The sequence below is a fragment of the Protopterus annectens genome, chromosome 6.part0, assembly GCF_019279795.1.
Source record: "Protopterus annectens isolate FY-2018-M chromosome 6.part0, PAN1.0, whole genome shotgun sequence".
Taxonomy (NCBI): Eukaryota; Metazoa; Chordata; order Ceratodontiformes; family Protopteridae; genus Protopterus; species Protopterus annectens.
In genome coordinates this window covers 687,348,802-687,374,600 of record NC_056737.1, presented here as the reverse complement: position 1 = coordinate 687,374,600, position 25,799 = coordinate 687,348,802, and positions in this window count along the sequence as shown.

The following is a 25,799-nucleotide window of genomic DNA, read 5'->3' as shown; positions in this document are numbered from 1 at the left end:
AGAAGGCGAAATGGTTATGCATACTGATGAATGCATAAGTAATGTATCTTAAGCAATGTGAAGCACTGCTAAGCAAAGTTTACCAGTATTAAGCACATTGAAGTATAATTGCTCATAGCTTAGCACTGATTTAACTAGCACAATGGCTTTGTGCAGAGCTGCGCATCGCGCCAACTAGCGCAAACAAAACATGTTTGCATTTAGCTGCACACCATGGTAACTAGTGCAACGTCGGGCAACGTATTGCACCATACAGCAACGTAGAGCAACATTGGGCAAAGTTGAGCAAAGTCAGCTAAATACAGCCACACCTCCTAGCTGGTCTGGCCAGTAGTAAAATAAAAAGCAATGACAGGCGTCGAACCTGGGATACTGTGCACCATAATCACAGTTCTAAACCACTAAGCCATGACAGCTTTTGATATGCATGCACTTTCAACACACACATACATATGAATGCAACTTTACCCATTACTAAGCAGGTGTGCTTTCAGCTGAGATTTTTCAAAACCAGCCAATCACAAATAAGTGCAGGAAATGAGGCATATTTAAGCCCCATAGGCGGGAATACTTGCCATAACTGGTTATAGCTCCCATCTGCAGGCAGCATGACTGGTGTTGGAGAGGGCTCTCACTTTCAAGCGCAACGGTGGGGCATTGAGTAGTCAAAAGTGATGGTTTGGCTCCTCGTCCATAATCATGATGGCAGACTCCTGCAGGGCCAGTTCCAGGGCACTGAATACAAAGTGGAAACCTGGAACCGTCTAGCACATGATCTCACCAGTGCCACATGCATCCCTCAGACTGATGAGCAGGTCAGACACTACTACTCAGACCTGAAGAGATGTAAGCAGGACCAACTGAACCAGTGGATACAGGAGGCCCATGGGATGGAAAATGCCCCACTACTGAGTAGGTAGCCATGGAATGAAGTATGTAAGAATTGCTGTTGTAGTCTGTATTATGGATAGGTATATGTCTCAATATCACTTCATATACCTCACAGCTGCAGGTGTCCGTGCTGTGAATCAGCAAGCCTATGCAGATAGGCTGCTAAGGCTGCGCCACCAGGCAGGTTAGTAATTATTCTGCATGTAATGTTATATAAAATAAGTGAGACAGCATGAAAAAGAGAGTTGTAACCTATTAATAAAGGTATAATACGTCTTGAATAAGTCTTCCGCATGCACTGTAATATCAAATAAATGAGAGAGCCTCTATAAAAGTGTGTAATGTAATTAATAAAGGTATAATTCCTGGAGTCTGTCCGTGTCACTTTCTTCGATATGCTGTTGTACTCTTGCATTATAGAAATATTACTGTTGTATCAAGTGCTGTCAGCCCACACTGGCGTAGGCCCATACAAAGTGAAAGAAGGGAGTGCCAGTAGATGTTAAGCATATATACAGTCCTCAACAGTTGGTTAATGTCCGGCATGTATAGGTTAATCTGGCACATGAGTAGCGTGTTATTGTGTTCCCCAGAAATGTCAGTGTGCTGCTAGAAATGTAGGGGGCTGTTAAAATATAATTAGTAATGTCACCTGAACACATCCAGATATGTAGATATATAAATAGAAATAAAATATATAAATACATAGCAGTAACATCTGCATCCTGGACAGTATGTCAGATACAGGTCAGGTATATAAAGAACTAGCAAAACCCGTTTCACAATTTAACGGACATTGCCAAGTGTAATAATACATGTAGGGGATATATACCTGCAGTCAATAGGAATGTAGTGTAAACTATAAGTACATATAAGTTGTTAATGGAGGTATGTATGTGCATAAACAATTCAATTCCACACGTCAATGGGTATGTCTAATCTCAAAACATTTGTTGGGATATATGTCCTATTGGTTCAAAAATATCTGCATTTACTTTGATGCATGTGCCCTGTCAAATAACACAATCTTGGTGGCCTGTTGCCACCAATCAATCCTGCATGCTGTTGGAATGTCCACTGTTGTTCTATATATGCATGTGTTATGCTTGCTGTTCAACTGTTGTAACTCTGGTGTGTTGGGTTAATGGGAATACTACTGCATGCTGTTACAACTAATTTGGAATGCTGTTGGCTGTTAACCCATATTGTCATTAAATCCTCCTAAACCTAGAATATATGGGAAGGCCTGTCCCAGCAGACCCACCTGTCCCACCTTAGCTGGCGATGGCACCTGGCACCAGCAGTTCCAGTGCCCAGCCTGGGACCTCCTCCTCCACTGGTCCTGTGCCACCTTCAGGTGGAAGTGCTGCAGGGGATGGGGCCCATCCCCCCATGTAAGCGTGGTGGCCGGAGGAGGGCCACCTATCTCCCTCCGAACGGTCCAGGCTGTGGTGCGTAGGGAGATCGAGCATTCATTCGCTGATCTCTATGCCAGCTTGAGGCACGTGTGGCATGGCTCATGGGTGAGCCTGCCCCTCCTATGCAGCCCCCAGCACAGCCACCCTCTGGGCTGTAAAGGTGCAGTGGTGACTACCCATGGGTGGGGATCTCAGTTCCACTGTTACCATCTGTGGGCTCATGGGCTTGCGATTTCCAAACATCCTTCCCCGTCAATGGTGTTCACCCACCACGTGTCATATTCCGCTCCTGTATGCATTTTGTTTGTCTTGTCTGTTTACCTCCCCAACCTACCTCCCCATACATACCAACTTCCCCTAACACACATTCCACTCTCACCTGAAAAAAAAAAAGGGCAATCTGCTCCCAAAAAAAATTACGCCCCATACATAGCCGCCCATTTTGCACACATGTCCGCTGGACACATAAACTGATATTTAATTAGCAGTATAACATACTTTGTTGTCCTCACCCCTTTCTCAGAGGTGGAAGGTTTCATATTTCCCTCCAAATTTCTAGCATATGCACAGCTGTTGCTGTTAAAGAAATGAGCAGCTATGGACCTTCCCTACACCCGTCCTGCATATCCCAAGCTGTTTTCCATACTGTCTTTCCTTCTTTGTGCCCCTTTTTCACCACTTTCCTATCTCCCCATTTTCTTTTCTTTCAAAGAAATGAGCACGGGGGTTAGTGGGAGTAAGCACTTTTAAGCAGTAGTTAGTGGGTTTGCATGAGTGTGCGCTTAGCTAAGTATTGCTAAGCTTCGTGCAAACCCACTTACAACTGCTTAAAAGTGCCTTAGTCACCCTGCATGTGAGGGCCCTTGTTCTGCTCAGCAGCAAAATAAAACACCTGTGTCAGTCTCGAACCCCAGACCTTGGACACACTAGACTGCATGAAGTACCACTAAGCCACAACAGATATACAGCAGGTTGTTGCTGAAATAGATATATCATGCATCAGAATGACTGAATGTAAAGGAAAGATAGGAATGCCATAACACAAAACCTGTTCTGTGGAACTTTACCAGCAGTTATTGTGGAATTGCATTACATGACTGTGATAACAGAACCAGCCATTCTAGCAGTAAATAATGTTACAGCAGCACTTTACAACCCCCACACAGTATCATAGCAGGACAATCCCCACCCAAATGTACAAAATACCTGTGTGCTCAGGGTCCTCCAAGGATGTAGGTAGGCATACTCAGTACTGGAATTGTCCAGTTTTCTTGAGCATCCTGTGCTAATGTCAACAATAAAAAAGCACAAACTGTGCAGAAGTGAGTACATTAATATTCACAGTATAGCAGTTCACAAACAGTACATGTGCCAGATGAATAAATCTCAATAACTACTTATGTATGGCAGCTAATTGTATAAGTAGAAAATAAACTACATACTTCCACGTATCTTGTGTTATCATTTGTAGAGGTGAGTACAATTCTACACTGACAACTTTGTACTGGAAGTGGCAACATTCAGGTCTGAGTACAACATTCAAATCAGTGGCTACACCCCTAGTTTCAGATATAAGAAGTATAACAACCTTCTGGCTTACCCAATGGTGTCCACAGCAGCCAAGCATGGGCCCCACTTTGGATAGCTGAAAGGGCTACGCCTACCCGACTTAGCAATTTATAGCATTGGGTTGCTATGACAGTGAGTACTGCAATCACCACACAGCAGGCTGCATGCAATTACCAAATGGTGGCCACCAATTCGTGCAGAGGTCATCACATGCACATGTGCAGATACCTATAAAAGCAGGCTTTACTTGCTGTCCACACATGCAACCATTCCATTGCTCGTACGGAGAGAGAGAGAGAGACAGAGACAGACACCAACATCCACAGCAACAGCAACAGAAAAAAAATAAATAAATAAACAAAAAAAAATTATAATTAAACCAAAAAAAAAATTATAATTAAACTAAAAAAAAAAAAAGACGCACAGAACTGAAATTTACAAACACATACAAAGGAAAGGTATGTAACAGATATGTATTTACTGGCATGTTATAGATGTTTTTGAAGAGTACTCTACATACTTTGAATCATCCATATGTGGCAGCAGTACGTATCTATGCACAGATGCCCTGCATAACTACTGCCATGGACAAATCTGTGCATAGCTCTGTGCAGTGGGATATAACTGTGACATATGTAGCTCAGCATTAAATGTCAAACATCTGATCCATGTTATCTGTGTTCTGTACAGTAGTGTGTACAATGGCTGTTTGGGGGAGTAGCGCATACAGCTATATAAACCTGGATGTGACAGACTAACAAATGCATGATAGTCATATTAACGTGTAGCTTAGCATTGGCAACTGCTGTACCAGGCTAGTATGCTAATCTAGCATTTGCAGCTATATATACACCCTCTAATATTACTGTATGCTCACATGTGACACCTGTTCATGTTGCAGTAAGGCCCAACAGGTCAGCCGTGAGGTCCACGGACTTACAACAGTGTGGACCTTGTGTGCGTATGGCACACACATACGGAGAGATCTTTCTGTGTCAGATATATTAGTATCTGTACATGTGCATAGAGCAAGGGACATACTGCAAATGTTTGTGAAGGGTGGACATATATATGTTGTTGAAGGTTGTTATGTGCATATTTCTATGTAGGTTGTAGTGTGTGGCAAACAAGACAGCATACAGTGCTGGTATATGACATGTGGTTAAATGCTGTGGGTATGATTTGTCAGGTTTGCAGTGTTGCAGCCAGTGAGGCCTGCTAAAGCTACATGGGCTGAGAACACCTTCAATGCATTCCACACAAGACTGTGCAATATTATTACATAACTGTATACCTCACAACCTTCGCATAATTGATATTCCCACCATGAAAGGTGGACTGTATATGTGCCCTTATGTATATCTATATGTACACCAATGTATGTTAATATGTATGTGTGTGTATATATATATATATATATATATATATATATATATATATATATATATAGATATCTAGAGAGAGAGAGAGACAGGGTCATAGTTACTGCGACAGATGCCTTGTGACACAGCCATGGACTCAAGCTCAGTGTTGAAACTGCATTGGCATCCCTTCTGGCAAAAGCTCTGTACCCATGAACAACCACATAGGTGGTAGTGTACCTAACACCAAAAGTGTGATAAGAGACCATGGGACACAGGTGGACAGTAGTCTCCCCTGTGATAATCACAGTGCCACACTAGTCATATAATCTGTCTACATAGCACACCTCATCACATAAGGTGTGTCATCCAGGGAAATATAGGTCAGTGTTCCCCTCTACTCATCACTCATAAAACCCATTATAGAGTACAATGCCCCATTTGGTATGTACCTCACAAGACATCTACAGCAACTGGAAAGGCCACAGACATACCACACAAAGAGTAATACCAGCCTCAAACAGATGCCCTATGCAGACCGTCCCAATAAACCACAGCTAGACTGTGTCGTATACCACCTACCCAGAGGTGACCACTGCCTAACATACAAAGCTATGTCAAACCCAGAGCTGTTGGACATGCTTCACGTAAACAGATCACAATCCCTACGAGCTACACAATCTAGGGACCTAACCTTGTCACCTCAATAAACAGAACATGCTGGAGGGACAGATTCCTATCTCAGAGACACCCCATACTCTGGAACAAACCACCTATCAATAGCAAACAAAGCTCCTCATTAGCAGTCGTCATGAATAATCCTGATGATTGGATGGGAGATAGGAAATACACCCCGGGAATCACCTCTGTGGCTCTGCCTGACAGGGGCACTTGAAATTAAATTACATGTGTGTCAAAGGCCTGGGTAGCATATGGCTAGGCTTCTATAGGCCCTAGGGCCAATAGCCTATTACCTACCTATGAACCGATACACACCCACATGTACTTGTTGCAATAATTGCTATGTGAGGTTGACAGTGTGATGGTGAATTTGTTGGTGAATGTGTCAAAGTTCTGTATATGTGTGATAGCTTAGTGGGAAACTGTTTCTGTCATGGTATTTTGTGTCCTAGCTCTGATCCCAGCAAAAGATGTGTATGCTATTGCTAGGCAGAAAAAGCTGTATGGCATATGATCTGACCGTAGTCCCTTGGTTTTGACTGGGGTGTGCCATTGTAGGCTAAAGCAGAAGATGTATGCTTATTGATTGGTACTGCTGGTGAATCCAAATCCTGTATGAACTGTAGTGCTACCTGAAGCTGTAGGCCTAAACAGCACAGTATGGTGTATGTCCACATTGCTTGTAACCACTGTTTTGTGTGTTCCCTGTAGTCCTCACAGATTACATACCACAGGCATAAGGTTTTGTAAGTACTGACACACAGTACTGTATGGTATACAGGTAAAGCTCATCTGGGTTGCCATACCTTTGTGTCTTGTATGTATGTCTGATGTGTGTGTGGGTGTGCCTGTAACATGCCCTCGGTCATATGTGTGTCACAGGATATGTGCGTATCTAGCAACATGTATAGTCTAGTACAGCAGTATGCCACCTATATTAACGAACGTGCACATATGTTAGGCAGGGTTTTGCCATCAACAAATAATGTGGTATACTGCTAATACTGTAACTGGACTTTACAATCATTGCAATGGATGCCATATTTCTTTATGCATTAGCTTGATATATACCTCCTGTGTCTAGATGGTGCATTGTGTCACATACAGTGTGCCATGTACTGTTGTATAGTCTTACATACTGGTTTCTCTTTGTTGCTGTGCAGAACATGGTTTGATATATAGAGCATGCCAGGCACTGTCAGGCAGTTGTGGGTTGAGCACTGATATGTGGTATTGAAAGTGTGTATCCTCTGACAGTCACTAGGTTGTTATATATGTCAGTTCAGTGATATCTGTACTTTAGAATATTAAGTGTGCCACATGACTTGCTCACACATATTGTTTCATTGTCTTCCATCGCAACCCTACCTATAGCCAGGCAGAGGATGAAGTGATAACAACCAGCCTGGTTCAGCACTACACCCTGTTGTTCTCAAGAACCAGCCAGGACCAGCATGAGCGGACTGCACTGTGGCAAGATGTTGTCCGTAGGGTAAATGACATAGGCATGCATAACTGGACCTATGAGCAGGTGCGCCATCACTGCAGTGATTTACTTAGACATGTCTGGCAGCGTGCGTCTGTTGTCCGTAGACAACAGCTTGCCACAGGTGGTGGGGTAGCCATCCACCCCCCCCTCACCAGAGTGGAGGAGCTGCTCCTGAGCCTGGTGGCTCTTGGCCAACAACAACAACAGCAAACATGTATCATCATGGAGGCTGGAGCCACCCAGCGAATTGACACGGAGCATGCAGGTAACATGGCATATCTGTAGACTACTGTTACCTCTACTGGTAGATCATGCATATGTGAGATGTGTACTGTGTAGTTAGAAGATGTAGTGCCTGGTGTTGTGCAATACTGATAATTTGTAACATAATCTGTAGGCCTGTGACTGTCAACCGTTGTACTACTGTAAGATTTCAAACACACAGTAGCAATGCCACAGTTGTTGCCACTGACAAACTGTTTCATATCCTTGTAGGTCCCTCTGGTGTGACAGCAAGGCAGTAGACCCATGCTGGTGAGTGCGTTTGACATTTAATATTGCAAATTAAATGTGCATGTCATAGATGAGGTGTAGGCCATGTACACGTAACTCACCTACGCATAATGCATGCTTGCTGTGAGACTATGCACATCTCAGTAATGTGAGTAGCTGCCTGAAACACATGCAATACACAGATCATCCCACACAATTGTGGCAACATTGTAGTGGACATTGGATAGGCAGAGTCGATACACATGCATACAACATGCACAACTTTGTCATACGCAGTACACGGTAATATGCTACACATGGCGTATTCAGACACCCGCTGTAAGGTCACACTCCAGTATCCCAAATGTCATCCACACAGCACACATAATATACCTGAGGGGTAGAGGCCTATCATGGGGCTGTGCGACACTCTTCAACACATAACATATTCATGTTAGGCAATGCTCCCTATTGGGCACCTTACAAACCCATGTAACAACTGGCTGTGAAATGGTGAATGTAGCCATGGTACTGCAGTTCAGGTACAGCATGCTAGGTGCTGGTCTGGCACACATTAGTAGCCTTGAGTGACCACATGATGCTGTATGATGATGGCTCATGGTACTACACCCCACCCAGTTACAGTAATCACAGTACTACACATAGTATTCATTGCTATGCACCTCAATGTTGTGTGTGTGCAAACATATGCACCTATACACAATATGCATAGCAATCACCATTTGCACAAAGTGACACATATATGTCTTGTAATGCTATTGAGTGTATAGGTCACATGACACACATTGGGTATGTGTGATGTTTAATGTTGCAGTTGTGTTGTAGCATGTCCACAATATGTCCTACACTCACCATAACCACTGTACAATGGCTATGTTGAGCAATGGTATTCCATCAGGTATACATGCACCACTTATCCTGTGTGTATACATAGCATGCATGTGCTAAACCTGTGTCCACAATTATCTGCTAAAGACACAGATGCTCTAATCAGAAATGGATATCTATGTGACACACAGATACACATCCAGCCATGATATGTATACCTGTGAGTGATGGTGCACAGGACATTGCAGAGCTTTTAATACTTGCACAGCAATGTTGTGTCCATGTACACATTGCATTTCAGGGTGAGGCCAATCACTGAACAACAACACACATGCATCAAAGCCATGTATACTGTTATTAGCAAGGGCTGTCTACACTCGCACTGCATGCTGTTGGGCAACACACGTCCTGCATGCTGACATGTTTGATATGACTGTTTGGCTTGTGATACTGTGCCCCACCATCAACCACTATTGAGTATGTTCTGGATTGCTGGTGATCTGTGTGTGTGTGTGTGTGTGTGTCTGCTTTAGTGAGGAGTGTATTTGTGTGCATGTGTGCATGTGTTCCGATATCATGTACAGGTCGTAAAGTGTGTTTCCTGTCTTCCTCTCACAGGTGCTGAGGTTGGGCTGGTTCACTGCAGCAAGGAACCCGATGTCACTGAGCCAAATAGTGATAATGAGGATAGGTGTGGTGAGGCACAGGCATGTTTGCCAGGGTCTGTCATTGGGCCACCAATCGACAGTACACAAGTGTCCACCCCATCCATGCACACAGTCATACTGCCAATCCATCCATCACCAATGCCCTTTGCTGAGGGACAGTGTACAGTCAGCATTGGCCAGGACAGTGTGGTATCTATGGCACATGCATCCCAACACAGCAGCCATACCCAGATGTCTGGAAGGGTACCACATAGGCAGATGTCCAGGGGTTCTCGTCAGAGCACTGCTGCTCATTATGCCCCTGGCAGATGTGCCACAGGTCTTACAACCTCACGCATATTCCAGGCTGTCATGTAGGCACAGGTACATATGGAACGGTACACCAGACAGGGACTAAGGGCACAGAGGGCACATAACACCACTGTAATTGACAGTATCCATGACCTAGCAGGTGCCATCCATAATTACACGAGGTCACTGATAGACATTGGGGTGAGACATTAGATGTCCTCCGCAATGTCATGTCCATGTGTCAGGACAGTGCGGGACGGTTGAGACGATATGGACATATGCCAGCAACATCAGTAGCTGGCAGTCACCTCAGACATCCCTCAAATCACAGCTGCTCCTGTAGTGCCAGTACCAGCCCCAGCAATGTTGGTGGTGGGCTGTCCATAGACTGTCCTAGAAGACCACGTGCATGTGGCTCTGGACAGTCCCAGTGTACATCTATCCACCTCTGAGGATAGTAACCAGTCTGGCTTAGTACCTGATACTGTCAGTAGCACACCTGCCAGGCACAGGTACCATATCTGTGGCCAGAGATGGTGATCTGTAAAGTCTGGCAGGTACAGTCTGTGGCTGTCCTACAAATCCATGTATATGGCAGCCACATGGTGGAACTGTGTGCATGCAGACACACACACACACACACACACAGAAACAAGATATCTAGGGCTAACACATACCCACACACATTACATCAACACTGGCCCATAGCAGTACTCTTGGCCCTCACACACACACACACACACACACACACACACACACACATGTCAATTGTATGGCTCAATGTAGGGCTCTGGCAAACAACACACCCTGTGCATATGATGAAACCTGTGCCACCTCCTGTCATCTGTAACATTGATGCAGGAACAGGCTACCATGGTGCTGATGCACAGGGTGACTTTATAGCAGTATAGCAATGTTAGCATGTTGTCAGCAGTAAATATCCTTGAAGATGTAGCTGAGCAGGCATGATGCATTAAAGCTATGATTGTCAATGTATTGTTTACACCAGTGTTAGTTCCAATAGTATATTGTCCACCCACGTGCCACTTGGCCGATGTGTGTAGTATTGGAAGCATGTGTTAGAGAGTGGACAGTACGTGTGGGATGCGTGTAACACAGATTTGCAGGTGTACATTTGTGAACATGGTGGGAGTGCACTGTCTGCATGTACGTGCATAGCGGACACATTGCCAGGGTGACATGCCCTGTATTACACAGTAACACTCCATAGTTCCTATTGGTGGCCAGTATGCATTGTGCTACCCACATTGTGGAACTTGAGTACACATGTGTGTATGACATGGTTTGACACTGTGCTGTGGGTGATACTGTTACTATCTGTCAATGTTTTGCATTCTGGTAGTATACATAATTTCAACAGCCTGACAATACACAATTGTTAGATGATGTCTTGACAACTAACACACAGATGTAGGACACACAGTATCAATTTGGATTCTTGAGGTACTATACTATGCCAGTAACCAGTGGTATTCACCTGCACCCATTCCTGAGACCACTCCTGTTTGGCATATAGCTCTCTTAGGTACAAACAATCACAGTAGGGATATGTCCGTCCACGTCTGGAAATACATACTGTGGCCTATAATGCATTCTCCAGATGACACACGCATCATCCACAAGGGTATCATACAGACAGATACCTGTTGTCAAACCCATGCTGTAAAGCTATAAGCCAACTAAAGCATAGTCATCCACATTTACAAAACATAGTATCCCCACAGTACCACATAGGTAGTAGCCACCAACATGTTGAACAGGTACCAATGTGTACATGTAGTCAAGTGTTACATCATCTCTCCTTTGGTAATCACAGTTCCAAAGGTATTTTGAAATCCCTCAGTGGATCACATAAGCAATAAGGGGTCTGCATGAATATCCACAAAGGTTGTTCTACACCTATAATGAATAGCCATCATTGACAGACTTTGCTGCGTTTGAACAGGTCTGAAATATACCTCAGTCATAAACCCTCACTCATACTATGCAACAGAAACCGTAATGAGTGTGTGTGACACGGATGACCTAGGCCAGGGATCACTGCAGTGGCTGGGCTTGTCACAAGCATACAGATGTGTCCTAAGATCTGGAAAGCAGCAGCACACTCTGGCAAAGATGACAGATGTGTTCATGGAGAAAGCAGGGTTCCCACCTATGAAATAATTGAGGTCACATGTACATAGATGTATTTGCCACACAACTACCTGACATGTGCAATGCACATACTGTTATCATACTGATATGTCATACAGTAGTAAAAGCAAAACCCACAACACATTGACCAACAGTGTCACACACACAGAGCACACACACTCACCAAGTGCAGCATTCAAACCCCTACCTAACTACTGTATGATAATAGAGCAGTGCACATTACCACGACGTGCTATACACATTACTGGAAGTTTTCCTTTCCACAGGTATATTTGTAGGATGGTGACATCATCAGACTTGACAAAGATAAGTATACCACTTTTAAGGTGTTTTAGTAGTCTCCAAAAAGGTTGCTTCTCTCCAAGGAGATCACACACACACACATACACATACTTGTCAAGTGCAGGATTCAAACCCCTACCTAACGATACTGAAGAAGTATGCATTAACACAACATGCTATGCACATTACTGGAGGTTTTCCTTTACGCAGGTAAATTTGTAGGATGGTGACATCATCAGACTTGACAAAGATAAGTATACCACTTTTAAGGTGTTGTCTCCAAAAAGGTTGCTTTTCTCCAAGGAGATCACACACACACACAGTTGTCAAGTGCAGGATTCAAACCCCTACCGAACTACTTTATGATACTAGGGGAGTACACATTTACACAACACGCTATACACATTACTGTGAGTTCTCTTTTCCACAGGTATATTTGTAGGATGGTGACATCATCAGATTAGACAAAGTGGGCTACTTTAGGTGACATTAGGTGGGCTACATAGAAGGAATTTCTAAACACTTTGGCCGTGTGATCATCAAAGGAGAGTTTACTATCTCCCTGGGTCCCCAGGGCCATAATTATTTTCTCCGTACATACTGGATTACCACCTATGTGGTAATTTGTGTGCACTTTGTTTTTATCCAAAGGGGATGACTATGCATTCTTTGGCATTCTGCTTGAGGGCATTGTTTTGACACCAGCTATCTGTCTCTGTAAGACCCTTCTGGAGGATGTCTGTGTCAGCCGTAGAGTCAATTATGGACCACAGTTAGCAGTCATCTGCAAACCTGTTCTGCCATACTCCTCCCATGCTTGCCTGTACCTCTGAGCAGTATCTACTGAACAGGTGGTGTCCCAGGACCATGACCTGTGAGATGCCATTTGTGACTGGCTTATAGTCGGACATGGCACCCGCAACTCTGAACATGTGTGTTTGATCTGTGAGCCAGTTGCCCACCCATCCTGTCACATAGCCGTTAATGTTCAAGCTGGTATGCTTGCCCATGATGACAGAGTGGGGAATGGTGTTGAAAGTCCTTAGTGAGGTCCAGGTGGGCTGTGTGGACTACTTTCACCTCCATCTATGTCCTTGGTAACTGTTTCAAATGAGTCAACTAGGTTTAGGAGGCAGGATCTGCCTTTAACAAAGCCAAGTTGGGTAGAGTCCAGTGTCTGCAGGTCCCCAATGTCTCTGTTTATGGGTTCCATGATAATTTTCTCCATAGCTTTGCAGACCAGGCTGAGTAGACCCATAGGGCAATGGTTTCCAGGTTCTGTTGTGGCACCCCCTTTGTGGAGCTGGATGACTGTTGCTGTATGCCATTCTTTGGGTACACAGCCTGTGGTAAGGTTGAGTCTGGACAGTGAATGTAGGTGAGGGTGTCATTCCTTTTGGGGCTGGTGTAAGACGCAGCCTGGAACACCATCCTGTCCCATTGATGCTGCATTCTTAGCTTTGGAGAGGGCTGTCTTTACCTGCATGTCCATGAAGTCTGGGGCTCTGCCTTCTTCTGGGATGGACACAGGCCCTTTTGGGGTGATGGTGGTGGAGTTTGCACTGAACCTGTCCCCCAGGATGTGGCCAATGTAAGTTGGTTCAGTGTATTTCTTGCCATTTGTCAGTAGCTGACAGCATATTTGGAAGTTGCCACCTAAATGTTTGGTATAGCTAACAAAGGATTTGTGGTTGTTATTCTTACATTCCTTGGCAATTTGTCTTTAGAAACTGGCCTTGGATTCTTTCATGAGCGATCATTGAGTCTTCCTAATAATGAACACTGATGCCTTTCCTTTTGTGAAGTTTGCTCTATCATGTGTTCGTTTCCTACTTCTGTTGTATAGCTTTTTTATGGGCGATGACCACCAGATTGGTTTCTTGTTTTTGGAGGAGTGCATCTTGGTTTTATTTGACATGTCTCGATCCCTGCATCCCTGTAGATGCTCATAGAATTCACATGTAAATGATTCGGCAGATTGTATAGCATTATTCTATAGCAAGGGGGCTTTGGAACTTTCCATTTTGGTCTTGGAAAGTGTGCAGTTTGCTTTTAAGAATGTCTTCACAGTGGTTTCCTTGACTGGGGGAGGTGTGGATGTCCAGTGTGATCACTTTATGATCTGATAGGGTTTATCTCTGCTGTGGAACACTGGTACCCCATGTTGGTGATGATCAGGTCCAGTATGTTGTCACCACTAGTGGGCATGGTGACCAGCTGTTCCAGGGTATTTGGGTTTTAAACTCTAGTAAACATTGGGCAAAGGATGTTGTACACAAGTAATTCTCCCACTCAATGTTTGGGTAGTTGTATTCTCCTCATATAATGGTGTTTGATAGGACCTTTATATTTTCTACTGTTCTCGGTAATACTGAGTGAGGTTCCTGAGACAAGGTAGGTGATCTGTAGCAGGCTACAGTCTGATAAGAAGCTCTGTCCAATGTTAGTTGCACTTGCATGGTCTCCAAGGCCTCATGCTGTGCCACTAACCTGATGGTGTGGATATCCATAAGGTAAATGGAAACACCCCTTCCTTTTATATTTCACTCATGGTTTTGGGTCCGAAGATCTGAGGATTTGTAAGTGTTTTATGTGGAGCATGTCCAACAGCTCTGTGTTTGACATAGCTTTGTATGTTAGGCAGAGGTCACCTCTGAGTAGGCGATATGCGAGAGAGTACATCTGGAGCATTTTGAGATGGTCTGTGTATGGCATGTATTTCAGGCCACTAATGCTCTTTGTGAGGTATTGCTGCAGGCTTTCCAGTTGTACATGTCTTGTGAGGTACATAGCAAAAGGGGCATTGTACTCCATTATGGATCTAGTGAGTGATGAGTAGAGGGGAACAATGTCCTCTTCTATTCTGCATGAGACACCTTTTGTGATGAGGTGTGCCACATAGAAGGATTTCCTGACTACTGTGGGGATGTGATTATCACAGGTGTGTCCACTGTCCACCTGTGACCCAAGGTCTTTTATCACACTTTCAGTGTTAAGTATACTACTGCCTATGTTATAGTTCATGGCTACAGAGTTTTTACCAAAGGGGATGACAATGCATGTTTTGGCATTGAGCTTGATCCCATGGCTTTGACCCCAGACATCTGTCTCAGTGAGGCCCTTTTGTAGGGTGTCCACATCTTTAGTATTTACAATTATGGCTCCTAGTTTGCAGTCATCTGGAAACTTCATTAGCCATAGACCTTCCATGTTAAAGTTTACTTCAGGGAAGTAGATACAAAACAGAACAGGACCCAGGACTAGGCCCTGTGGTACTGCACTTGTCACTGGTCCAAAGTCATACTTGGAGTCTGCTAATTTCACAGTGTGTGTTCTGTCAGTAAGCCGGTTGGCAACCCATCTTGTGACATAGCAATTTATACCTAGTTTAGTGGGTTTATCTATAATTCCAGAGTTGGGATGATCTTGAAAGCCATGGCAGGATCTACATAGGCTGTGCGAAACACCTTACCCTTGTCTACGGTTCTGGTGACTGCTTCAATGTCATCTATCAGGTGTAGGAGACATGATCTGCATTTTACAGACCCAACATGGTTGTGGTCCAGAGTTTGGGGATTACCAATGTCTTTTTTTATAAGTTGTATGATGATACATTCCATGGCCTTGCAGAGCATGCACATCAGGCTACTGGGGTGCTAATTCCTGAGGTCTGTGGTGTCTCCACCCTTGTGTAGTGGGATAATCATCGTTGTGCACCATTCAGCAGGCACAGAGCCTGAGGTGAGGCTATGACTGGACATGGTATGTCAGTGTGGTGCCTGTTCGTTCAGTAGTTTGTGTAGAACACAGCCTGGAAAGTTATCCCGTCCCATGGATGCTGTGATACTGGCTTTGGAGAGTGTTTTTTACCTGTGCAGCCGTGATGACAGCAACTTTGCAGTCTTCCATTATAGAGATGTGCTCTTTCATGGGTGAGAGGGGGGTAAGGTTAACACTGATCCTATCTGCCAGGATGTTGGCAATATCAGTTGGGTCTGTATATTTAGTGCCATTGATCTGTAACTCAGAGCAGATTGGAGTGTTGCCATGACATGGACCTATCTGTTGGGCAGAGATCTCCTGAGTAGACAGTATGCAACAGAGTACAGATTGAGTTAAATTCAGTCTTGTTGCATGGGGCAACTGTTTGAGGCCAGTAATCCTCCTGTTGAGGTACTTCATTGGTCTTTCCACCTGCTGAAGGTGCCTAGTCAGATTCATCGCAGGTGTGTTGTGGTACTCTCTGATGGGACTGCTGGGTAGAGGGAACCTCCTTTGACCTACATGCAAAAACCTTGGCCGTTTGTGGGAACACATAGCATGATTTTCTGACCACTTTGGGAATGTGTTTCTGGAAGTACAGATGACTATCCACATTTGTCCATAGATCTGTTGTTATCGCCTCCATATTTAGGGTGTTGGCACCTATGTGGTATTTGTATGACTGTAGCTCAAGGATATACTTTTGACACCACATCTGTCTGACTGAGACCCTTTTTAAGGATGTCTCTGTTGTCCCAAACATCGATTATGACAACTTTTTGGCAGTCATCCACAAACTTTGCTAAACATATCCCTCGTGTGTTTGACTGTATTTCTGAAAAGTATACACCAGACAGGAGGGGTCCCAGGACTGAGCCATGAGGGACAGCTGTTGTTTCCAGCTTGTACAGGAGACCACGATTCTTACCTTGTGGGATGTATCTGTGCCCCATTTGGCAATCCATCAAATGACTGATGTAACACTTGTGGAGTGTGTCAGATGTTGCTGTAACACATTCAACAGTTTCATATCCTGTACAGAGGGTGAGTCTCAACAGACTGTTCAGGTGCAGGCTCTGTTTGTTCTGGAGTTCACTTTTGACACAGCTAGGGAAACAATGTAATCCCATAGATGCCGTGTTTTCAGGTTTGGAAGGAGCTATTTAACCATTCTATATGTGATATCTGTGCTTTCACAATCTCCAGGTATGATGATAGGGCCTTTTGTCAGTGAGAGGGTGGTATGTATGTATTGGCCTGTCTGACAGGATGTTGGCAATATAAGTCATTTACAGTTTGCACTGACTCAGGACATATATGAGTGTACATTGCTATTTATGACATAGCGGAAGGAAGCGTCATGGTTCTCTATGGACTCCTTCACAGATTCTTTTGCCATAACATGGATTGGATAATATTTGGAGTGCACATTGTTTGTTGATGATACTGATTGCAGGTGTGTTGATCTTCTTTGCTTTTTCACTTTCTGTTTACTTGTGGTACATAGTTTGATTATGACAGGGTTCCAATATATTATATGTGTCTGTTTTCATATAACTGTGTGCAAAAGGCAGGATTGGTGAATAGTGACAGGTTCCTGGGGTGAAACATGCAAATGCCAGATATGTGTGGCCCACTGCTGTACTCAGACATGGCCTAAGTGTGTGAGCATGCCCAGTATGACCTTTCAGTATGTTGTTGTCTGACATTTTGCTTCATTTATTGAAGTGTGTGAGCATGCCCAGTATGATTTGTCTGCATAGGCCTGTGGGGGAGGTTACCCATATGCCTCTTTAGGGTTATGATACAGCATTTCTTTGTGTTTGCATTAGTGTACAATTGTCCTGCTGTATCTGTGCCAGTGTAATGCTGTCATGGCTTAGTGGTTCAGTACTGTGACTATGCACAGTATCCTGGGTTCGAGCCCTGTCACTGCTTTTTATTTTCATGCTGGACAGACCAAACTGTTTAAGGAACAGTAAAGCAAATATGAGCATGTTTACCTGACTTTGCTCAACTTTGCCCAACTTTACCCAACATTACTCAACGTTGCCCGACGTTGCGCTAGTTAGCATGGGCAATTTTGTTTACATATACTAAATAGTGGTAAAAGCTGCTTAGCACTGCTTTATATTGCTTAAAACATGGCAATCATGCCTCAGGTGGTGCTGCAGGGCTGCCTATGTGGGATGAACATAGTACACTCCCTATACATGTTTGAAAACAGGTAGTGTCAAGTTAGGCATCCCTTTTATTTTATGTGTGAATCAGAGAGGTATCATTTCCAAGGTTCCTACTGAGCCAGTGTATGCACTATGCGTTACCTCTTTGCCATGTCCAAGGCATACTGGGTACACCTCCTTCTGACTATTTGGGCAGGCTCAGGTTGTTCCTCCTCCGAGTCACGCTGTGCCTATGCAGGCCTTGGCAATGGTGGGTGGCTGTTTGGCCCTGCCCCATGATGTTCCTGCTGCAGCTGTTTTTGCAGGATCATATTGTGTAGCATGGCACATACCATGAAAATTTGGGTACATGTAGTTGGTGAGTACTACAAGGCTCCACCAGATGTGTCCAGGCACCAGAACCGTGACTTGAGCATCCCAAACACATACTCGATTACATTTTGTGTTTGTGCGTGTGCCTCCTTATTGTGTTCTTGTTCAGGTGTGTGTGCATTTCTGATGGATGTCATCAGCCACGGCTCCAGTGCATATCCAGCATCCCCCACTAGGTGACCATCAGGGATGTCCCCATTGGCAAATGTCTGGTACAGCTGCATCAGATGCCAGATATGGGAATCGTGGTAGCTTCCAGGGCAGCCATCACACACATTCAGTATTATGCCCTGGGCATCGCACACAACCTGGCAGTTGATGGAGTGGAAGCCCTTGCGGTTGATGTAGGCCCTACCCTGCTCACTGGCTGGTGCTTTGATGTGTATGTGTGCGCAGTCAATTGCACCCACTACCTCAGGGTATTCTGCTATTTGCTGGAAGAGACGCATATTGCCGGCCAATGCCTCACGGGAATTGGGGAAATATACATGATCACCAATATGTGCTGACATGGCATTCAGGAACTGGTGCAGTACCCTGGATGCTGATGCCTGTGAAATCCCCATCATATCACCAGTTGGTCTCTGGAAGGTACCTGTTGCTAGTATTCTTAGGCCAACACATACCTTGGTTTCCACTGGGATGGATTCCCCTCTGGTGGTTCTGTGTGTGAGGCGTGGCCTGCACAGCTCAACAATTTGCTGCAGGAGGTCTCTGTCCACTCTATAGTGCTCCACTGTCTCCAGCTCATGTAGCCCCTGGTAGGTTACCCTGGGTCTGTACACTCTTCTACGTCTCCTCACTGTGGGCTGCTCAGCAGCATTCGCACTGGCACCACCCTCAGAATCTTGTGCATGTTGCCTTATAATAGCAGAGGCAGCCCCTAACATTTTTTTGTCTTAGTTAAGCTTTTTAAGTTTTCACTTCTCTTTGTATACTGCAGTGTTGCAGTGCTTCTGAGTAAAACATAGGGGAATGTTGTTTGCAGAGTTTTAAGGGCTGGGCTGGGCTGGGCTACTGTACTGCCTGTGTAATTGGCTGATTCTGATTGATGTCACCTGGCAGCTCTGCTAGTTCTCCTTGGTTAACTTCCTACTACTTCTTTTCCTTCCTTTTCCCTTTCTGTTTCCACAGGGAGCAGCACCGTGCAAACACATGCACACGAGCACACACAGACTTACACAGGCTTAGGCGGGTGCACATCCATGCACGCAGGCTTAGCCAGCCTTACACAGGCTTACACGGGTGCACACACACGCACACAGGCTTAGACGGGTTTACAGGCGAGCACACGCGTGCACACAGTGTAAGCATCTTTGCAGGAAACTTTAGTGATATCCACGGTGTACACCTTCATTTTCTGGGTTTCAGTTAAGCCAACTGTAGACACGCCTCTTCCAGTCCTGAGTAACTCACAGCAAACACATGCCAATCTGCTCCAATAAGCTTACAGTCGTTCATACATACCTCCTCATGATGTCACTTATCTTCTACTCTACTACTCCCCTAATCCTACACTTACACTCTAGGGACATGGTTCACATGGCAGGGAAAATTGGGATTCACTACCCTTATCCTCATTTGCATAGGATTGCCAACTAATGCTTGGTTACATCTTTCAAACTGAGCTTCCTCCTTTAGCAACCACTACTCAGTAGCCATGTTGTCTTCAGCCTACCATTCACCTGCATGGCAGAAGAATATTTTTAATAAAATGTCTATTTTTGCCTTTTTTTTATTTTCTGTTTTTTAAAGACTGCACGTTTGCGCGGCGCTGCGCTACGCTTAAACATCGGAGATCGGGGGGAAAAAATTTCATTTTTATTATTTTGCAACAGATATAAATGCCAATGGCCGCATATTTGGCAATTGGCATGCTTCCTCAACTGGATGCATCCTTTATTTGGAGCTGTCATAGCTCCGTTTTGCTATTTGCAGAACGGTACTCTGTTACCAACGGAGTACATTTCTGCAAATAACTCTACTCTTCCACGGACAGGTTAGTGTTTCCTGGATCGCTAAATTACCTCATTTGCATAGCTTTCAGCAGCAAATGAGGTAATTTGCATAACATGACGCTGTCCGTGCAAGAGTAGTTTTAGGAGCTCTCATGCATGCCCCTGCCGGCTTTTGCTGGATCGCTCGGCAGACATATTGGCTGTCTGCCGGCTTACTCTGCTCTTAGACTCCGTGCAAGCCTTCGTGAATCTGGCCCTAGGTTATGCAGTCAGCTGTGAGTCAGTCAGGTATGTAACCTGGGTACATTACGTGTACAAAAGAAAATGGCTATCCTGCTTTCTTTGTCATAACCTTTCAGCTTTGATGAGTAATTTCATTCTTCCCAATATACTGCAGTCCTTTTATGTGCATGTTTGTGTGTGTGTGTGTAAGTCTGCATGTCTGTGTGCTTGACAGAGAGAAAGAGAAAGAGAGGCTTATGAGTGATGAGGTAACTTTGCCTTTTATGTGTTTAATTACTAAATCTCTGATTTTACAAAAGGTAAAAAAAATTTAAGAAATACCATATTGGTCCTGGAAGAAACCATAAAGACACTGGAACACAAATGTGATGTAATATATTTTATTGGATCAGCATAGGTTTTTCAATTACTTGGGATTTTGGTCTAGCAGCCCCCCTTCATTTGGGAATTTTTAAGTTACTGTTGTAAGTTACAATGCATAAGTATCCACCTATGTCTAGACAGGAAAGCCCATTGAAAAAAGTCAGTGTGGAAAAAAAAATGAGTAGCCCACATGCTTACTTGTACTCCTTTTCATAAACATGCAAGCTGCACATTTGTTTGCTACACCAGCTTGTTACAAGTGTTTTTTCTTAGTCAACAGGAATTAAATTATGTACCTTCCTTTGTATCAACAAATGGGTATTTAAAGCAATGATATGAAGCAAATCATTTTGAGAATTCACCCTCAGTTCCTCAGTTCACTACTGTATTCTGTGAAGTCTAATCATTAATAATATATATATATATATATATATATATATATATATATATATATATATATATATATGAGATCAACTGTTAAAATTCTTTTTTCTTCAATAATTTATAGCATTAATGATATGTCTTTTTGTCTTTCTTATTTATTTGTATTTGTTTAATGTGATTGTGCACGGACCAGTACTGACCCATTTCAGGCTCAGACTGCGTGAAATACAAAACATTTCACAAACAAAAAAATACAGAAATGGAAGCAGTAACAAAGTAGCTTAAACTAGTTACATAGAAAAAATATATATATATTTTTAGTAAATTGCAGTGCAATGTATAATCAATAAGTGTGTACAATACATATATTAGTTTCGAAAGTGTCTTTCTTTTTATCCTTCTTAATAACTTAAAACAATTTTTACAGTCTGTGTCCTATCATTAACCTGAAGCTTTTTGTCTGACTTTACCCTTCTAATACCTTTGTTTTCATACCATACCACTATTTCTTCATTCTACAGTCGTGTACAAACCCTGATAAAGGCCTCTTTCTTGACTCCAGTGTTGTTCTGAAATTACTGAGAGCAATTAATTACAAAAAAGTACTTATCAATATGCTGTATTTTAAGACTAAATTATGTCTCACTGATTAGCTAATATTTTATGAAACAGTCAATGGGTATTTGGGTGATTGCATATTGATACTACATTACCAAAACCATTATTTGAGAAACAATGTAATCTAAATGCTGATAAGCAATTAGTTGCTTGGATACAAACCTGAATGACATTTAAAAACAGCAGAAAAGCAGCAACATTTTAAGAAAAGTCAGTTATTCTGAGAAATACAAATAATTTCTAATGGCTTCTTTCCTAGTGTCTGCTGCGTCATTTTCTGAGGGATAAAAAGCACAACTGAGATGCAAAGAGGTAGCTGTCCCCAGCATTAAGGTAGAGGACTGACTTCACTTTCTTGTTAAATGAAAAATGAAAACTAAAAACACTTAAATGTTACAATATTAAACAATAGTAATAAACAGTCCAAAAACAGTAGATGTTAATTCCAGTTCAGTGAAGGTACTGAAGAAACAAACTCAAAAAGGCTTATTCTCCAGAATAAATCAACTTTAGTTAATTCATCAGATCAACTTTTCAATAGCAACTTTAACACATGGAAACTAATATATATATATATACATGGTAATAAGCTTAGCCTACAACTAAAAGCTAGCCTAATGTAACACAAGTCATTTTTTGCAATCCAAACTAAAATAAGAAACAGAAAGCATAGTAATAAAACAAACTCCAAATAAATTGAAGTGCAGAACTAGTAACTAACTCTTAACCTGTCTCCAGACAGGAACAAGGTGTCACAAAGCTCCCTTCACTAAAAGCAATTTAGCACCAAGGTAACAACAAGATCCTTCCAAAAGGAGTGACAACCTAAAAAACTGTAAAGAAACAAAATAAAGAAACAAAAACAGAAAAAATAAATAAATAAGAGAGCTGACGTGAAGAAGGGTATGTGTGTGTGTGTGTGTGTGTGTATATATATATATATATATATATATATATATATATATATATGTATGTATGTGTGTGTGTGTGTGTGTGCATGCTTGTGTGATAACAGGCACATATATAAAAACAGCACCCACTATAATAACCTTGAAAAAATGCAATACAAAGAAACAAATTGTTGTGTCTTTAAAAACTAAAAATCATAAGTGTATTAAAACAAACAAAAAAGAAAACTGATTTCACCCTTAGAGCTGCATCAGATCACTGTTAAAAGTGACATCCATAAAAACAATTATAAACTAAAAATAGGGAAAAACAATCAAAATGTGAGGAAAAGAATGCAAATGACTAGTCATATGTATATGTTGTAGCAGAACAAAAAATAAGCAGAAGACATCAAAAATACAGCATAAATATGTACAAGAAAAGTAAAGAAACGAGTAAGGTTGTCATATCAAAATAATTAATAAAATAATTTGTGCTTCAGTTTCTTAAGCTGAAGAATGCATTTAATTGAACAAGCAGAACTAAGTCCAGGGGGTTATAGGTGTTAAGGTGAATTTGCCATTCCAGGAATGGTTAAAGATCCCATTGAATGGACCCATGTTGATATGTCCAAAATGTGAAAAGTGAAAAAAGAATGATCTGATAATTTGATGCTATGCTTTTCAAGAAGATTCTTGCTTAGCATATTTCTAATTTCAGATGTGTTTCGGGCTATCATCCTTTTAAATTTTGAAATAGTATTTCCTTTATAAAAAAAACTTGACACTTGGAGCACTGGGCTTTTTTCACTGTTACAGTTCACAGCCACCTTACTGTTGCATTTCTTACCCACACTGGGGCAGATGAAAACATCTCTGCAGCTCATGAACTAACAAAAGGAACAGAAAGGGGGCCCATATTTAAACGTACCAAGCCTCTCCATATTATTTTTTTGAATGCCCCTTCTAAATAAGGCCTAATATTCTTACTTTTTTTTGAGAGTCTTGCTCATCAGTCTGTTACTAGAAATTACTAGACATAACGGACTACTTGTCACAAATTATCCTTTTAATCTCATGGGCATCTTTATTGAAAGTTAAGGTCATACTTTTTTTTAGTTTCAGTTTCCTTTGTTAAGTGTAGGGACTACTGAAATCACATAAAAAAGTTCTTTGTGGTTCATATAAGAAAGTATCCTCCCTTGCTTTTAGGACTTTAATAGGATCAAAACTACATCTGATAGCCCCACTTTGATCCCCCCAAGAAAATCTCTGTGGTGGTCCTGCAGGTTCTTTAGAAAATTAGCTGTTTCAATGGGTACATGAGCAATCTACATACCCTATGTCTTCATTACATTATGTTTAGTGGATGCATGCTGCTGGCATAAAGCAGTAAGTTTACCCAGGTGGTTTTTCAAAATAAATCATTGTAAAGTTATTGTGACTGTGTGTGCTTATAATTAGTGTGATCCAGAAAACTAACCTTATAGTAATCATGATGAGTAGTAAACTTCAAAAAATGAGTTGTCTGTGCAATCTGTACAAAAAAAAAACATTCTTAAGCTCTTCCTCCAACCCTTCGCATGCAATAAAAATATCGTCAACAAATCTTGGGTAACATCTGATGAAGCACCAGAACTCAGAGTTATAGATGGTTTCAATCTTCCACTTAGCTAACACCATATTAGCTAGTCTATGGATCATAGCTACTTCCATTCCAAGTCCACACTTCTCTCTGTAAATATTGCCATTAAATCCAAAAGTGTTGTTTCAGTACCAAATGCAGTATGCTAGAAATCAAGGTATTCTCACCTGGGAAGGCTAAGGTTTCCATGGGCATGGAATCTCCCACGGCTTCTATACAGTACAAGTGGGGCAGCATGGTGTAGAGTGCTTCTACATTAATAGTCACCAAGACTGAACTGCCAGTGACAGGAACTGATTTAATTTTCATCAGGAAATCAAGAGTGTCCAACTCAAAAGAGTTAACCCTGCTAGCCTAGGGTTTAACATGATATTCCAGAAAAATCATTGCTGGTTCAGTGATTCTACCCCCCCACTACCACTGGCCTGTCTGGTGGGGGGGGGGGGTCATGAAATTCTTGTGAGGTATGGGAATCTCAAAAAACTCTAAGTCGCTTTGGATGGGCTATTGCTAAGAAATCATGAAGTCTTCTGTTGATAAGGTCTTCCTCATAAAGCTGTTGCAAGTTGTCATGTATGTTCTTATATGCGGAAGTAACAGACTGAGTGCTGACTGTATGATAAAAGACAGTGATACTAAGCATTGTTTTGATCTTTTGAATATACTTGTGAATGTCAGTACCAAGTATGCCCCCTCCCTTGTTAACTTTCATGAACCAACATGATTTATCTGAGGTCATATCCCTTCCTCTTCTCCTTTCAGCTTTTCCTGGTTAGGGGTCACCACAGTGGATCACCTGTCCACTCATGATTGGCAGTGGAGTTTTACGGTGTTGAGTTGCTAGCCCAGTGCCCAACATTCTACAGAAGGCACACACATGCACACACTCATGCCTAGGGCCAATTTAGAGTGCCCAATCTATCTACAACATGTCTTTGGGGTGTGGGAGGAAACAGGAGTACCCGGAGGAAATGCACGCGACCACAGGGAGGACATGTACACTCTGCACAGAAGGCACCCCAGCCAAGGATCGAACCAGAGAGCATCTTGCTGTGAAGCGATCTGAGCTCATATCTCTGAGGGCTTTAATTTAATCTTTGTTCATATTGTAAAACTTCTCATGGCAAGGTCTCCTGGGGGCTTTTCTGATGTCTGTCTCACATTTTCCCACAAAAGTGCTAGGCATCAGATTAAGGGTATGGCAAAAATAGCTTCTTT